At 39.3% G+C, this 14,423-nt stretch overlaps 3 pseudogenes; all 3 read right to left on the bottom strand.

The window, feature by feature from the left end:
* Positions 1-2,987: 2,987 nt before the first annotated feature.
* On the bottom strand, positions 2,988-5,653 carry LOC132481770 (NADH-ubiquinone oxidoreductase chain 5-like; annotated as a pseudogene).
* A 2,280-nt stretch (positions 5,654-7,933) lies between these two features.
* LOC132482257 (ATP synthase subunit a-like) lies at positions 7,934-8,609 on the bottom strand (annotated as a pseudogene).
* Positions 8,610-8,857: 248 nt separating this feature from the next.
* On the bottom strand, positions 8,858-9,524 carry LOC132481798 (cytochrome c oxidase subunit 2-like; annotated as a pseudogene).
* Positions 9,525-14,423: the final 4,899 nt, after the last annotated feature.

The raw sequence follows: 14,423 nt of genomic DNA, 5'->3' as shown, positions 1-14,423 counted from the left end.
TTCTAATCCCTGGAATTAATTATATGCCTTTGTTGGAAATTTTACCTAAAAACGTCCTTTGATTTTACTAAAGATTATCATTTAATGTTGTAAAATTATGCCTGACACGAGTTTTGCTTAACCACACTTCAGTTTTACAAAGTATGTATATATATGTATATGTATATATTTAAAAAATTTGTATGTATAGAGCTGTGAAATATCATTTTTAATTTATATTTCTTAATTGCAAATGAGATTGGGCATCTTTTCATTAGTTTGTTGGTCAGTCTGTTTTCTAAGAAAATGCTTATTCTTATCCTTTGCTCATTTTTCTAATAGCTATTTGTCTTTTTCTTACTGATGTCTGGGAACTTTAAAACCCTTCTTGGTACGAATTCTCTGTTCTTGATTTGGGAAGCAGATATCTTATCCCAGTCTGTGACTTGATTTTTCACTTCCTTTCTGACATATGTTTTCAACTAAGTTTTAAATTTCAATTTATTTTATTTCAATTTATCAGTCTTTTCCTTTATAATTCGTGCTTTTTTGCATCTTGTCTAAAACCAAAATATCCTTTCCAACTCTGGAAATACCATAAAGATACAGTGTATCCTTATTTGCGGATTTTGTATTTGCAAATTCACCTACTCTCTAAAATTTGTGTGTAATCCAAAATGAATATTTACGGTGGTCATGTGCAAAGGAGTGAGTTGATTTTGAGTCGTACAGATTCCCAGCTGTGGTGGGACAAGGTGACGTTCTACCTTCTTGTGTCTGCTCTCATACTGTAAACAAGTGACCTTTTTGAAGTGTATTTAGTGCCTTGTTTTTTGCATTTTTATGCTTTTTGTTGGCAATCTCGGTGTTTAAAATAGCCCCATATGTAGTGCTAAAGTACTCTCTAGTGTTCCTAAATGCAAGAAGGCTGTGAGGTGCCTTAAGAAGAAAATACGTGTATTAGGTAAGGTTCACTCAGGCCTGAGTTACAGTGCTGCTGTGAGTTCAGTGTTAATGAATCAACAATATGTATTAAATGAGTTGTCTTTAAACAGAAGCACACATAAAACAAGGTTATGTTACTCATCAGCCGACTGAAATGTTGTGAACATAGGCTCGCAAGGACTAAACCCTGTATTTCTCAAAGGAGCGATGCTTCAGTATTCACTAATTCATAATATAGTGATTATATAGAACATAACTACTGCAAATAATGAGAATCAATTCTCTAAAAGTTCCATATATTCCCTAAAAGTTCATAATTTCATAGGGTTTAGTTCTATTCTTAAGATCTGATTGCTTCCTTTCTAGTCTTCAGTCATTTTATGTGTATTTCTTTTATAATCTCTTTCTGTTTCTCTCTCTGTATTTGGAGCTCATGGGGGTAGAAATGGATGTTTCTTGTATGTTCAGACTTGAACAGGTTGGATTGTTCACTCAGGGGCTTTGACATTTTTTATTGTGAACTCATTATTAGCAGGGCTTATATTTTTTTCTGTGAAAATCCCGTGGTATTTGGGTTGTGGGAGCATCTCTTCAGAGAAGTTTTTTGTTTGCTTCTGCTTTGTGTGTGAGGAGTATCACTGCTTGAGGAATAAATCTTCCATTACTTTTTCGTCTGCAGTTTCTGCACTGTGTGGGTAGAGTAAAAGTGATGTGAATTGAGGTCCTGTGGTTTTGAATTCTCGGAGAGCTTTTCTTTTTTTTCTCCCACCCAAAGCCCTGTGTCCTGTGGTCTCTGTTGTTTTTAAATCCTTTCATAAACAGAATAGCCTTTTGAGGGTCTTGGCTTTATATAAAGTTCTCAGTTCCAATTCCCTACCTCCCAAAGCTTCATTTGCTACCCCTGTGTGGGAATTAACACCAAAACCCTAGGTTCTAGAGACAAATACCCACTAGTAGCTCAAGCACTTACCCCTGTGCTTTTTCACTTCCCTCTTTGTTTTTGGCACCTGGGGATTTGCTTTTATTTTTTGTGACCTTAGCTGTACATTTAAATGTAATTATGTTACATTTTACTCAGTACCTCTAGGTGATTATAGTAAAAGAATGTTCAGGTTGTCTGAGTCCACCATATTGCTAAAAGCTGAGAAATAGACATTTTGTATCCACTGCTATTTGTTAATAATCTTGAGACTTCATATTTTTACCTGGACAGTGTTCATAGTATGCCATGGGGCTTGAATTATGCAACATGTGTCATTTACTGGGTCTCAATTTTTAAACTTTGTTAGAACTTATGTCTAAATAATTTTCTTCTTTACTGTTTTTTTTTAACATAAACGGGGTCATATTATACAATCTTTAAAAACCAGGGGCACACTTTATTTTCCTTCTACCTTTCCTCCCCCAACATAAGCATGGCCCTCACCTCGGGAAGTCATGTTAACTTCCTATATGGCCTTCCATATTTTTATCTGTCCCATATAGACCTATATAGAGCTAAATATGTCCTCATATATGCATATATTTACATATACAGTAGTACATAATCATGGTGGTTTATTGTTATATGCTCTATAAAAATGTTATTTTAGTATACATAATTTTCTGCATTCTGCTTTTCTCAACCAACAATACCTAGTTGAGATCTCTGTAAACTGTAATTCTTTTTTTTAATGTACAAATCATGAGTGAATTTGATTTGATTAGGGGGATTTGTTTATTTGATTTTATTAGGGGGAATGTTGGTTGTGTTAGGTTACACGACAGGTGTGGCTACTGAGCAGTATCCTGAGGTTTGAGTTTCTAACAAACTTGTGTTAGGGGCATTTCTTTTAGGATTAGTGGTATAGAGTTTTTGGTAGTATTGTATATCTTAGAGAGTGAGAGAGTAGAGATTGTATTTGAGTTTAATGGATTAGGGGATTGGGTTATTTATGATACAGGGGATTCTGGGTTTTTTAGTGAGGAAGCTATGGGGATTGCTGCTTTATACAGTTATGGTACTTGATTGGTGATTGTGACAGGTTGGTCATTATTTATTGGTGTTGTAGTTATTATGGAGATTACTCGGGGTAATTAAATAAGAGTATACCAAGGGTAATAGTGATAAGGATAAGAAGTAGAGTTTAATAAGACCTTGTTGGTTTGAGGTTAATATGGAAGCTTTCAGTTGAATAAAGGCTGTGGGTTTTGGTAGGATAATTTCTAGTCAGCTTAGGTCTAGTAGGGAGGTTGATAGTTTTTGGCTTATTGATAGGTTTAGGTGAGGGGGTAGGCGATGTATGATTGTAGGGAAATATCCTAATAGAGTGGAGAATTTAGTAGAGTTTAAGGAGTGAGTATGTTTTAAGTTTTGTGTATTGAGGTTGATTTAGAATGCGAGGATAAAGCCTAAAGTTATTATGAGGGCGGTTAATTTTAGGTATAGGGGTATGGTTATTAGGGGAGTGGTTATTGGAGGAATATTGTTGGATAGGATGAAGCCAGCGAAGACACTTCCAATTAATAGGCGTTTGATAGGGTTAATTAATAGGGGATTGTTTTCATTAATATTGATGGAGGGAGGGAAGCGAGGTTGTCCTAATAGTGTGAAAAAAATGATGCGAGTGCTATAGATAGCTGTGAGGGAGGTGGTGGTTAGAGTTAATAATAGGGCTCAGGTGTTGGTATAAGACGACGTGGCGGCTTCAATGATGGGGTCTTTAGAGTAGAATCCAGTGAGGAACGGTATTCCTGTTAGTGCGAGGCAGCCAATGATAAGGGCAGTTGTGGTGAAGGGAAGGGCCTTATATGGTCCTCCTATCTTTCGAATGTCTTGTTCGTTATTTAGGTTATGGATGACAGAGCCGGAGCATAAGAATAGTATAGCTTTGAAGAAGGCATGTGTACAGATATGTAAGAATGCTAAGTAAGGTTGGTTGGGGCCAATTGTTACTATCGTTAAGCCTAGTTGGCTGGAGGTGGAAAAGGCAATGATTTTTTTGATACCATTTTGGGTGAGAGCACAAATAGCTGTGAATAAGGTGGTGAGGGCGCCTAGAGAAAGAATTATTGTTTGAATGAGTTTGTTGTTTTCTATTAAAGGGTAGAAACGGATAAGTAGAAAAATTCCTGCTACAACTATTGTGCTTGAGTGGAGTAGGGCTGAAACTGGGGTAGGGCCTTCTATTGCTGAAGGGAGTCAGGGGTGGAGTCCGAATTGGGCTGATTTTCCAGCTGCAGCTAGTACAAGTCCTATGAGGGGGAGATTTAAGGGGTCTTGGTTGAGTATGAAGATTTGTTGTAGGTCCCATGTGTTTATGTTGGATAGGAATCATGCCATTGATATGAGGAAACCGATGTCTCCAATGCGATTGTATAAGATTGCTTGGAGGGCGGCTGTGTTTGCGTCTGTCCGTCCGAATCATCAGCCGATGAGTAAGAAGGATATGATGCCTACTCCTTCTCATCCAATGAAAAACTGAAAGAGATTATTAGCTGTGACGAGGATAAGTATAGTGATAAGGAAGAGGAGGAGGTATTTGAAGAACTGGTTAATATAGGGGTCAGAGTGCATGTATCATATTGAGAATTCTATGATAGATCATGTGATAAATAGCACTACGGGCATGAATATGAGTGAGAAGTAGTCTATTTTGAAGCTAAGTGTTAGTTTGAGAGTCTGGATGGTGATTCAGTGTCAATTTGAAATAAGTGCTTCTTGGTTTGTGTGGAGGTATATTATTGCTGGGATTAGGCTAGTAATAAAGGCACAGGGGACGACCTTTTTTACATAGTGTTGATACTTGTTGCTTTTGTAGAGGTTTGTGTTGGATACTATGATTGGAGCAATTAAGGTTAGTAATGTGAGTAAGGCAGAGGAGGTGAATAGGTTTTTTACTGTTATTTGCAGTTGCACCAAATTTTTGGTGCCTAAGACCAATGGATAACTGCTGTCCTTTAAAAACTTGAAAAAGCCACATTGTTAAGTGCGGGGTCATGAGTTAGCAGTTCTTGCACTACATTTTTGGTAAATAAGAAGTTTTGGTGTTTTGTCACTAGTTTCACAAACTAGTGTTTTTCTTAAACTATATTTACAATAAAGGGGACCTAAGATGATTTTGGGGTTTAGGGATAGGAGTAGTAGGGGGATGATGTGTAGGGCTATTAGAGCGTGTTCTTGCGTGAAGGAAGGGGTGAGGTGGTTGATACGGTGTGTGTGTTTGCTGCGTTGTGTTGTGATTAGCATGTATAGGGAGTATAAGGCGGTAATTACCATGTTTGTTCCTATTAGGATAATAGTGAGGTTTGATCATGAGAAGGCTGGTATGACCACGAGCAGTTCTCCGATTAGGTTAACAGTGGGAGGTAGAGCGAGGTTTGTTAAGCTTGCTAGTAGTCATCTGGTGGCTATTAGTGGGAGAAAGATTTGTAGGCCTCGTGCTAAGATTACGGTTCGGCTATGGCTTCGTTCATAGTTTGAGTTTGCTAGGCAGAATAGTATAGAGGATGTGAGGCCGTGGGCGATTATTAGAGCGGTGGCTCCTTTGTAACTTCAGGGGGTTTGGATAAGGATAGCCGCGATAACGAGTGCTATATGGCTAACTGAGGAATATGCGATGACTGATTTTAGGTCTGTTTGGCGTAAACAGATAGAGCTAGTTATGATTATTCCTCACAAGGAAAGCATGAGGAAGGGGTAGGCTATGTGTTCTGTCAGAGGATTGAGCACTGGTGTAATTCGTAGCATGCCGTAGCCTCCAAGTTTTAGTAATACGGCTGCAAGGACTATTGAGCCTGCGTTAGGGGCTTCTACGTGTGCTTTGGGTAGTCAGAGGTGTAGTCGGTAGAGAGGTATTTTTACTAGGAAAGCTGTTATGCAGGCTAGTCATATGAGGGTGTTGGATTAGGATGTGGATAGTGGTTGGGTTCAGTGTTGTAGTAAAAGGAAATTTAGAGTTCCTATTGTATTTTGCAGGTATGTTAATGCTACTAATAGAGGGAGGGGTCCGATTAGCGTGTAGAATAGGAAGTAGAGCCCTGCATTGTCATTCTGTTTGGTTACCTCAGCGGGTAATAATAATGAGGGTGGGGACTAATGTGGCTTCAAATATGATGTAGAACAAGATTAGTTCTGTAGCGGTAAATGTTATAATTAAGAGTGCCTGTAATATAATTAGTATTGTGATATAAAGTTTTTTTCGGATGAGTGGTTCTTTGAGAAGGTGGGATTGCTGTTAATATTAAGGGGAGGAGTCATTGTTAGGATTAGGAGTGGTGTGGAGAGGGGGTCGAGAAGAATGTTAGGGAGTACTTAAGGCTGTTGTCAGTTGAGTTGGTTGAGGAGGAGGAGGCTTGTAAAGCTGATTAGTAAGCTGTGAGTTGTGGAGTTAATTCAGATAAAGTTGCTTTTTGATAGTCAGCTCAGGGGTATTAATATGACAGTGGGAATGATGAATTTTAGCATTGGAGGAGATTGAGCCTTTGTACATAGTCAGTGCCAAGTGTTGGAGATTATGACTAGTAGGGCTAGTGCGATGGCTGCTTCACAGGCTGCGAATGCTAGGAGGATAATTGGTATCATGCTGGCTAAGGTGAAGTGTGAGTTTAGGATTGTGAGGGCTGCTAGGATGAATAGTGATAATGTTATAGCTTCTAGGCAGAGTAGTGCGGCTATCAGGTGGGATCGGTATATTAACAGGCCTACGAGAGATAGGGTGAAGGCTATTATGATGTTTAGATGGATTAGGGACACTTGGTAATTGTGAGTTTGAATCACAATCTAGTGGGTCGAAATCACTTGTTTTATTTTAAACTAAGTGCCATACTCAGCTCATTCTAAGCCTTTTTGAGTCCATTCGTAGGCTAAGCTGGCTGCTAGTAAGGAGATTAGGAATAGGGCTATGGTAAGTATTGTGTTTAGGTTATTTGTTTGGGTTGCTCAGGGGAGGGGGAGTAGGAGGGCGATTTCTAGGTCGAAGAGGAGAAAGGTGATTGCTACTAGGAAGAATTTTATGGAGAAGGGTAGGCGGGCAGACCCTATAGGGTCAAATCCACATTCATAGGGGCTTGTTTTTCCTGCATATGTATGTAATTGAGGGAGTCAGAAGGCGATAAGCACAAGTAGTAGGGCCAGTGTTGTATCTGTTAGTAGTGTTAATAGGAGATTTATTGTTCTTTTTCGGAGTGCACCGAAACTAACTGATTGGAAGTCAGTTGTACTCATTAATACTAAAAGGACTATGAACCTCATCAATAGATAGATACGTAGAGAAATAGTCATACGACATCTACGAAATGTCAGTATCCAGCAGCGGCTTCAAAACTGAAGTGGTGGTTTGATGTGATGTGAAGTGGAATTTTATTTGACGTAGGAAACAGACGACGAGGAAGGTGGATCCGATGATGACATGTAGTCTGTGGAAGCCTGTGGCTACAGAAAATGTAGATCCATAGATTCCATCTGAGATTGTGAATGGGGCTTTGTAGTATTCTGATGCTTGTAGTAGAGTGAAATAAAGGTCGAGTATGATTGTGATGAAGAGGGCTTGAAGTATATGTTTGTGGCTTCCTTCTATGAGACTGTGATGGGCTCAAGTGATGGATATGCCAGAGGCCAGTAGTACGGAGGTGTTAAGGAGTGGGACTTCTAGGGGGTTTAAGGGGTGGATGCCTGTTGGTGGTCAACATCCGCCTAGTTCGGGAGTAGGGGCAAGGCTTGAGTGGTAAAAGGCTCAAAAGAAGCCTGTGAAAAATAGGACTTCTGATAAGATAAATAAGATCATTCCGTATCGAAGTCGTTTTTGGACGGTTGGTGTGTGATGACCTTGAAAGGTGCTTTCTCAGATAATGTCTCATCACCATTGCTACATTGTTAGGATGTTTGTTAGCAATCCCAAGACCAGTAGAATTACTGAATTGAAGTGGAATCATATGATTAGGCCTGATGTTATAAGAAGTGCTGAGAGAGCTCCTGTAAGGGGCCTAGGACTAGGGTTTGCTATGTGGTATGAGTGGGTTTGGTGGGTCATTATGTATTGTCATGCAGGTATAAGCTTACTAGGAGAGTGAATACATAGGCTTGAATTAAGGCGACAGCAAATTCGAGGATGGTTAGTAGGATAAGAATAGTGAATGTGATGAAAGCTGCAGACAGGTTGATGCTTATTAGTACAAGGGTTGTTTTTCCAATTAGGTGCATTAATAAGTGGCCTGCTGTAATGCTGGCGGTTAGTCGTACGGCTAGTGCTACTGGTTGAATGAATAAGCTAATAGTTTCGATGATTACTAACATGGGAATAAGAAAAGTAGGTGTGCCTTGTGGTAGAAGGTGGGCTAAGGATGCTTTTGCTTTATTGTGGAAGCCTGTAATAACAGTACCAGCTCATAGAGGAATAGCCATTCCGATGTTTATTGAGAGTTGTGTGGTAGGTGTAAATGAGTGGGGGTATTCCAAGAAGGTTTGTAGAGGCAATAAATAGGAGAAGCGAAATAAGTATTAGAAACCAGGTTTGGCCTTTAAGGTTGTGTGTATTTATTAGTTGTTTTGATGTAAGCTTGGTTAGTCATTGTTGGATGGAAATTGTGCAATTGTTGATTAGTCGATTTGGTGTTGGGAATAAGATAGGGAATATAATAATTAGAGTGGTGACAGGGATACCTAGTATTATTGGGACTGTGAAAGGGGCAAATAGATTTTCGTTCATGTAGTATTTCAAGGGGTTTTTTGTTTTTGTATTTTGGTAACTTGATTTAGGGTTGGGGGAGTAGAGATGTTTTGAGATTTTTAGTTGTAGTAGTGTGAAGAGGGTTAGGAATATTGATAGGATAATAAGGAATCATGTTCATGTATCTAGTTGTGGCATGTCATTAAGGGGAGCTTTAGCTCTCAATCTTTAACTTAAAAGGTTAATGCTGGTTTAGCTTCTCAATGAAATTATAGTATGGATGCAGATCATTTTTCAAAGTTCTCTAGGGGTACTAGTTTGAGAACAATTGGTATGAAACTATGATTGAGCCACAAATTTCTGAACATTGCCCGTAGAATAAGCCTGGTTGTGTTGATATTAGGGTTGTTTGGTTTAGGCGTCCAGGGATTGCATCTGTTTTTAGGTCTAGGGAGGGTACAGCTCATGAGTGTAGTACGTCTTCGGAAGAGACTAGCATTTGGATTGTTATTTCTATGGGTAAGACTATTCGATTGTCCACTTCTAGTAGTCGTAATTCCCCTGGTTTTAGGTCTGACATTGGGATTATATGTAAGAGTCGAAATTTAGATCTTCATAATCGGTGTATTCGTAGCTTCAGTATCATTGATGGCCTATTGTTTTTACAGTGAGAGAGGGGTTATTAATTTCGTCTATTATGTAAAGAATTTGTAGGGAGGGTAGGGCAATTAGGATTAAAATGATGGCTGGGAGAATAGTTCAGATAGTCTCTACTTCTTGGGCGTCTATTGTGCTGGTATGTGTCAGTTTGGTTGTAAGTATTAAGGTAATGATATATACGACTAGGGAGCTAATTAGGAAAACAATTATTAACGTATGGTCATGGAAATGTAGGAGTTCTTCTATAATGGGTGACGTTGCATTTTGGAAACCTAGTTGAAAGGGATATGCCATGGAGATATACAGGATTTTCACTTGTGACTTAACTTTGACAAAGTTATGTAAGACTTTACTAATATCTCGTTTATAAAGAAAGACATAGTGGTTATGGTGTTGGCTTGAAACCGATTAGAGAGGGTTCGATTCCTTCCTTTCTTGATCATTTTGGGTTGACGTTTGCTGGTTCTTCAAATGTGTGGTATGGTGGAGGACATCCATGTAGTCATTCAAGGTTTGTGGAGGTGAGGTCTACTGTTAGTACTTCTCGTTTGGATGTAAATGTTTCTCAGATAGTGAAAATTATTAGTATAACTGCTGTTAGTGAGATGAAAGAGCCTATTGATGAGACAGTGTTTCATGTTGTGTAGGCGTCTGGGTAGTCTGAATATCGTTGAGGTATGCCGGATAGGCCTAAGAAGTGTTGTGGGAAGAATGTTAGGTTTACACCTACGAATATTATTATAAAGTGGATTTTTGCTCATGTTGAGTTAAGTGTATATCCTGAGAATAGTGGGAATCAGTGGACAAACCTCCTATAATAGCAAAAACAGCTCCTATTGAAAGTACGTAGTGAAAGTGGGTGACTACGTAGTAGGTGTCATGAAGTACAATGTCTAATGATGAATTACCTAGGACAATACCAGTTAGACCGGCTACTGTGAAGAGAAAAATAAAGCCTAAGGCTCATATTAGAGCGGGAGATCATTTAATATTCCCTCCATGAAATGTTGCTAATCAACTAAAGACTTTTACTCCTGTAGGGATAGCAATGATTATAGTAGCTGATGTAAAATATGCCCATGTGTCAACGTCTCTACCGACTGAATATATGATGAGCCCATACGATAAAGCCTAAGAACCCGATAGAAACTATGGCTCAGACTATTCCCATATACCCGAAAGGTTCTTTTTTTCCTGAGTAGTAAGTTACAATATGTGAAATTATTCTGAAGCTGGGTAGGATTAGAATATATACTTCGGGGTGGCCAAAGAATCAAAATAAGTGCTGATACAGGATTGGGTCTCCCCCTCCTGCAGGTTCGAAGAAGGTTGTGTTTAGGTTTCGGTCAGTTAATAGTATGGTAATTCCAGCTGCTAAGATGGGTAGTGATAATAGGAGTAATACTGCTGTGACTAGGACTGATCATACGAAGAGAGGTGTTTGGTATTGGGTTATAGCAGGTGGTTTTATGTTAATAATAGTTGTGATAAAATTAATAGCTCCGAGAATTGAGGATACGCCGGCTAGATGTAGGGAGAAAATGGTAAGGTCGACTGAGGCTCCTGCATTTGCTAGGTTTCCTGCTAAAGGGGGGTATACAGTTCAGCCTGTGCCTGCACCAGCTTCAATTATTGAGGATGCTATTAGTAATAAGAAGGAAGGAGGAAGTAGTCAGAAGCTTGTGTTGTTTATATGGGGAAAGGCTATGTCAAGTGCTCCAATTATTAAAGGAACTAATCAGTTTCCAAACCCACCAATTATGATGGGTATGACTATGAAAAAAATTATCACGAAGGCATGGGCTGTCACTGGTACGTTATAAACTTGGTCATCTCCGATTAGTGTACCAGGTTGACCTAGTTCAGCACGAATTAATAAGCTTAGGCCAGTGCCTACTATTCCTGCTCAGGCGCCAAATAACAGGTGTAAGGTGCCAATGTCTTTGTGGTTGGTTGAGAATAGTCAGCTGTTTATGAACATAGGTAAAATGGCCGAGTAGGCATTAGACTGTAAATCTAAAGACAGAGGTAGAGTCCTCTTTTTGCCAAGTCCTGTAGTGAATAATCATTTTGAATTGCAAATTCGAGGAAGCAGCTTCAATCCTGCCGGGACTTCTCCTGCCTTTTTTTTCTCGCGGCGGGAGAAGTAGATTGAAGCCAGTTGACTAGGGGATTTAGCTGTTAACTAAAAGTTCGCGGGAGATGTATCCCTCCAATCTAGTGAGGATTTAGCTTAATTAAAGTGTTTGACTTGCATTCAATTGATGTAAGATACAGTCTTACAATCCTTATTGGGCAGGGGTTAAGTAAATTATACTTGCTTAGAGCTTTGAAGGCCCTTGGTCTGATTTAACCTAAACTCCTATAGTAAGGTGGAGAGTATTGGTGTGAGAGGTAGGAGTATTGTGGATATTACGATTGCTGTTGGTAGAAGGGTTATTCGCTTTGTGGAGTGGAATTGTCATTTTATTTTTATGTTGTTTATAGAGGGATATAGGGTTAATGCTGTGGAGTAGGCGAGGCGTATGTAGAAATATAAGTTGAGTAGTGCTGTAATGGCTATGAATGTTGGTATGATAAGGATATCGTTTTTTGTTAGTTCTTGAATAATTATTCATTTGGGTATAAACCCTGAAAGTGGAGGGAGTCCTCCTATGGAGAGTAGGGTGAGTATGGTAAGGGTTGTGGTGACAGGTACTTTATTTCATGTTTGAGATAGTGATAATGTAGTGGTAGTTGAGTTTTGAATAAATAATATGAACATTGTAAAAGTTATTGTGATGTAGATTAATAAATTTAGTAAGGTGAGGGTTGGATTATACAGTAGGATGGTTGTTATTCATCCTATGTGGGCGATTGATGAGTAGGCTATGATTTTTCAGAGTTGTGTTTGATTTAGTCCACCTCAGCCTCCAACTAGGATGGAAAGTAACAATATAGTTAATATTAGGTTTAGATTAATTGATGGTGAGATTTGATAGAGGATTGATAGTGGTGCAAGTTTTTGTCATGTGAGTAGGATTAGGCCTGTAGCTAGAGGGATGCCTTGTGTTACTTCGGGTACTCAAAAGTGGAAGGGGGATAGTCCTAGTTTGATAGCTAGGGCTATTGTTATTAGCATGGATGCTGTTGGGTTGAATAGTTTTGTAATGGTTCATTGGCCGGAATGTATTGAATTAATAATAACTGCTATTATGAGTAGTGTAGATGCGGTAGCTTGTGTTAGGAAATATTTAGTGGAGGCTTCTGTGGCTCAGAGATTAGAATTTTTTATTATGATGGGGATAATGGCTATTATGTTTATTTCAAATCCAATTCAGGCGAATAGTCAGTGAGAGCTGGTGGTTACAACTACTGTGCCTAGGATGAGGGTTATTAAGATAATAATAAGGATGGGTGGATTTATTAGTATGGGAAGGTTATAAACCAACATTTTCGGGGTATGGGCCTGATAGCTTATTTAGCTGACCTTACTGTAGCTTATAGTGTAATGTGGTAGCACGGAGAACTTTGAATTCTTAAGGGTAGGTTCGATTCCTATTATTCTAGAAATAAGAGGGTTTAAACCTCTATTATTTACTCTATCAAAGTAACTCTTTTGTCAGACATATTTCTTGTATTTTATGTTTGGGGGGGAATGCCTGCTGTTATAATGGGTAGTGAGACGTGTCATATACAGAGAGCTAGTGTTAGGGGAAGGAAATTTTTTCAGAGCAGATGTATTAGTTGATCATATCGGAATCGTGGATAGGATGCTCGGATCCATAGGAAAGATATTGTAAGTAGTAGTGTCTTGACAATGAGGTTTGTTGTGAATAGTTCTGGTGTGTAGGGGTCATGGAATGCTCTTAGGAATAGAATAGTTGTGAATATATTTATTATAATGATGTTGGCATATTCTGCTAGAAAAAATAGGGTGAAAGGTCCTGCTGCATATTCTGCATTGAAGCTGGATACGAGCTCTGATTCTCCTTCTGTTAAATCGAAGGGGGCTTGGTTGGTTTCTGCTAGGGTGGAGATGAATCATATTATGGCTAATGGCCAGGAAGGAAAGAGCAGTCATAGTTGTTTCTGTGTTGTAGTTAGTGCGGATAGAGTAAAGGAGCTGTTTATTAGGAGTACTGATAGGAGGATAATGGCCAGTGTTACTTCATATGAGATTGTTTGTGATACTGCTCGGAGGGCCCCGATTAGTGCATATTTTGAGTTAGAAGCTCAGCCGGATCATAAGATAGAGTAGACGGCTAGGCTGGACATTGCTAGCATGAATAATACTCCTAGATTTATGTTGATGAGGGGATATGGTATAGGTAGGGGGCATCATATTGTGAGGGCTAGGGTTAGGGCAAGGATCGGTGCAATGATAAATATGGTAGTGGAGGATGTAGCTGGTCGTAGGGGTTCTTTAGTAAATAGTTTGGTTGCATCAGCAAAGGGTTGGAGTAGGCCATGTGGGCCTACGATGTATGGTCCTTTCCAGAGTTGTATATAGCCTAGGACTTTGCGTTCTACTAATGTTAGGAATGCTACGGCTAGGAGGATAGGGAGGACGAGTATTAGGATGTTAATTATAAACATTTTGTTGGGGAGAGGATTTGAACCTCTGGGTGTAAAAGTTTAAGTTTTATGCAATTGCCGGACTCTGCCACCTCAACAAAGCCCTGGTCTCGGGCAGATATAATTTGCACTTGTTTATTAAGTTAAGATCATTAATTGTTTGAAGGCGCTTGTTTGAAGTTGGCCTTATTTCTCTTGTCCTTTCGTACTGGGAGAAATGTGTAATAGATAGAAACCGACCTGGATTACTCCGGTCTGAACTCAGATCACGTAGGACTTTAATCGTTGAACAAACGAACCCTTAATAGCGGCTGCACCATTAGGATGTCCTGACCCAACACCGAGGTCGTAAACCCTATTGTCGATATGGACTCTAGAATAGGATTGCGCTGTTATCCCTAGGGTAACTTGTTCCGTTGATCAAAACTTTGGATCAATAAGTGATATTACACTTTGGCTAGTAGGCCTAGGTTTTAATCACTCGGAGGGCTTTTTGTACTCCGAGGTCACCCCAACCGAAATTATCAGCCCATATAAAACTTCGTTATTCCTTGGTGGTTTGGGTTTGTGATTTTGGGGTTGATTAATTGAAGCTCCATAGGGTCTTCTCGTCTTATTTTGTTATCCCCGCCTCTT

The sequence above is a fragment of the Mesoplodon densirostris genome, chromosome X (assembly GCF_025265405.1).
Source record: "Mesoplodon densirostris isolate mMesDen1 chromosome X, mMesDen1 primary haplotype, whole genome shotgun sequence".
Classification (NCBI taxonomy): Eukaryota; Metazoa; Chordata; class Mammalia; order Artiodactyla; family Ziphiidae; genus Mesoplodon; species Mesoplodon densirostris.
The sequence above is the reverse complement of the archived record's forward strand: the minus strand, read 5'-3'. Positions and strand labels throughout refer to the sequence as shown.